Here is a 3,772-nt window from a genome sequence, read left to right as displayed (position 1 = left end):
TGTTTGGTCAATTCTAAAATTAATTAAATATTGCTAATTAAAAAATTCGCAAAATTTACATTTCTTTAGAAAAAAAGAAAAATTTATTTCAATCAAAATTTTATAGTTTAATATTCATTAAATAATTTCTAATAATAATTAACAATTTAATTTAAATTTATTTTTTTCAAGAATTAAAAGTTATTTAAAAAGAAACTATTGTCAAAAATAGAAAAAATTGAAAGTTTTGTATTAGAAATTTAGAATTCGTGGTAAATTCATAGTTTACGAAATTTGCCAAGAATTTTTGAAAATAATAGAATTTTGGAAAAGAATTTTTTTATTTATAAAAATAATTGAATTGTTGACGAGAATCATTTAAAATTTTTGAACATAATTAAAATTCTGGACAGACTTTTATTATTATTTATGAATATAATTGAATCATATCGAAGCAATTTATAAAAAAAACTTGTGAATGGAGGCAAATTTTCAAAAATAAATTAAGTTTGCCAAGAATTTATGACAATTTTTGAAAATAATAGAATTTTGAAAATGATTTTTTTTATTTATAATAATAATTGAATTTTTGACGAGAATTATTTAAAATTTTTTAACATAATTGAAATTCTGCATAGAGTTTTATTATTTATGAATATAATTGAATTCCTGAAAAGAATTATATTATTTATAAAAATAATGAAATCCCTGTAGAAATTTCTACTATTTATGAAAATAATTGAAATTTGACAAGAATTTAATGAAATTTTTGAAAATAATTGAATTTTGTAGAAGAATTTTTTTATTTATAAAAATAACTTAAATTTTGACGAGAATTATTAAAAATTTTTGAACATAAGGGGCCGTACACATAATACGTCACGCGAACAGGGGGAGGGGGGGTCAATACATTTGTGACGACCTATAGAAAAAATGGCGCTAATGTATGGGACAGTGTGTGACATGGGGGGAGGGGGGGGTCTAAAATGGTCAAAAATCGCGTGACGTATTATGTGTACGGCCCCTAATTAAAATTCTGCACAGAATTTTATTATTTATGAATAGAATTGAATTCCTAAAAAAAAATTTATTATTCATAAAAATAATTGAATCCCTGTAGAAACTTTTATTATATTTATGAAAATAATTGAATCATTCCGGAAAAATTTATAAAAAAAAAAATTGTGAATAGAGGAAAATTTTTAAAAATAATTGAAATTTGCCAAGAATTTGTTAAAATTTTTGAAAATAATTTAATTTTGCAGAAGAATATTATTATTTATGAATATAATTAAATCATTCTGAAGAAATTTATAAAAAAAACTTATGAATAGAGGAAAATTTTAAAAAATAATTGAAATTTGCCAAGAATTTATTAAAATTTTTGAAAATAATTGAATTTTGGAAAAGAATTTTTTTATTTATAGAAATAATTGAATTTTTGACGAGAATTATTTAAAATTTTTGAAAATGATTGAATGTCTGCAAATAATTTTATTTTTTATGAAAATAATTGAATCATTGCGAAGAAATTAATTTAAAAATACTTTTAAATAATTGATTTCATATGAAGCTTTGATTATTATTTATGAAAATAATTAAATGTTTGCGTAGAGTTTTATTAAATTTTTTTTTTAATAATTAAATATGGATTTTTTTTAGTGTATTTTCTGAGGCTTAAAAAAAACACCAAAATTCAGAATTTTCCTATGAATTCAAAAAATTTAATTTCTTACAGTACTTTAAATAAAAATCCCTGACTTTTCCCTGATGTCTCTGACCAATATTCTACTTTTCCTGACTTTTTCCTAAATTCCTTGACCTGTGAAAAATTGTGAAAAATTGTGAAAAATTTTTGTGAAAAATTTTCCACTTTTGGACATTCTAAAATTTAGTTAACTTCAACAAATGTATGTATAAATAAATAAATAGAATAAATAAAAAAAAATAATAATAAATAAGCGAAAAAATATTCGATTTTCTTGGAAGAGAAAAAAAATGACTCGACAGTGTAGTTTTCTTACAATGTGGATTAATGGAAAATCTTTTTTCCCCATAGTCTAATGCGAGATGAAATTAGCGATGGGAAAAATCGTTGATAAGCATTTCTAAAAGTATTGGTGAAACGTGTAAAATTGAGTCATCTGCATTCATATCAGCATGGTTTATGAGCGCGACAGTCCTCGTTTAGTGCCTCAATATTCAGATATTATCTGACATCGTGTCTTCCCATTCGATTCCATTCTCTTCGAAGGGCACTCCAAGTCCCGGAGTCTGTAGAGCGTCTCAGATTTGCTGACACTGCGAAAGTATTCTCTCTTTCTCTCTCATTTTTTCCCACTCACTATCTCTCTCATTTTTTTTCTCTCTCTTCCTCTCATTTTCTCTCTTTCCTTCTCATTTTTTCTCTCTCTTTCTTTCTCTCTCTTCCACTTATTTTTTTCTCTCTTTCTTCCTCTTATTTTTTTCTCTCTCTTTTCCACTTTTTTTTATCTTTCTCTCTCTCATTTTTTTCTCACTCTCTATCTCTCTCATATATACACCCCGGAAAGCCTCGCATCTTTTCTTCACACTCTTCTGTCTCAGCCTCATGTAGTTGCTTTTTAGAAGCACCCCTCCTACTTTTATTTCTTCTTCTTTTTTTTACGACGTGTACCCTTGTATCGGGCACTTTGCCTCTCGATATACTCTTTTACACTGGGAAATTTTTGCGATTTTTGTCAATATCACCCCGCGTCGTGTGCAAAAAAAAAAGAAAAAAATAAGGAAATGTCACGTCTCCCTTTTCATCACACTTCTTATTCCTCGATAACGTGAAAGGGAAAGCCTGTCTGTAAGATCAAGCATAAGCAATCGACCTACTGTCACTGACGAAAGAAACTCTCTCGACCCCATAAATTTTACTTTCTCACACAGGAAATGCGAGAATAATATAAAGAAATTCGAGAAATTCTTCACTGATACTGTGATTTTTTTTCATTTTTCTCTGATAGAAAAGTGTATATTTTAAATTTTGGTTGGTTTTTCTAACAAAAAAGTATTTATAGTAAAGAACTACTGTAACTACACTGTAAAAGAAATTTTGAATATTTTCCCCAAAAAAAACTTAGGAAGCAAATTTTACTAATTATTTAGAAAAAATTTATTAACATAAATAAGGGAATTTTTCTAAAAAAAATTATCGAAAACTTCCTATGAATTCAGAAACTAAATGAAAATAATAATGTAGAAAAAATCTCAAAAGTTTGGAAAAATTTCTGACAATTTGGAAAAATTCACATTACACACTCACTAATTCACATTAGTAAGAAATTAAGAATATTATTCCCTAACTTTTTGGTAAAATATAACCAATTTGTTTATACTGGACAAAAATTATTTTATTCGAAAAAACCGTTTACTTATCTAATCAAATAAATATTTACTTGTGACAAATAATTTTTATTTAAGACAATTAACTTGTATTTGAACCAATAATTTCAGTATTTGAAGCAAATACAATTTAATTGGCACAAATAAAAATTAATTACTTCAAGTAAATATTTATTTGGTAATAGACAAGTAATATCGTTTATTAAAATAAAATTAATTTTTTTTCCAGTGTAGTATTTTCAGTATTTTTAGTTTAGTTTTTTTTACTAAAATTTTAGTGGAAACTGACTAGAAATTAGTAAAAAAAAATTTACCATTTGAATTAGGGGCTCAATTTTTAACTCTTTAAATTTAAAATTAATAAAAAATCGTCCTTTTTAACTTCGAATTAATAAAAATTAAGACACTAATTTTTTCTACT

The sequence above is a fragment of the Leptopilina heterotoma genome, unplaced genomic scaffold, assembly GCF_015476425.1.
Source record: "Leptopilina heterotoma isolate Lh14 unplaced genomic scaffold, ASM1547642v1 Lhet_281, whole genome shotgun sequence".
Lineage (NCBI taxonomy): Eukaryota > Metazoa > Arthropoda > Insecta > Hymenoptera > Figitidae > Leptopilina > Leptopilina heterotoma.
Note: the sequence above shows the minus strand (reverse complement) of the source record.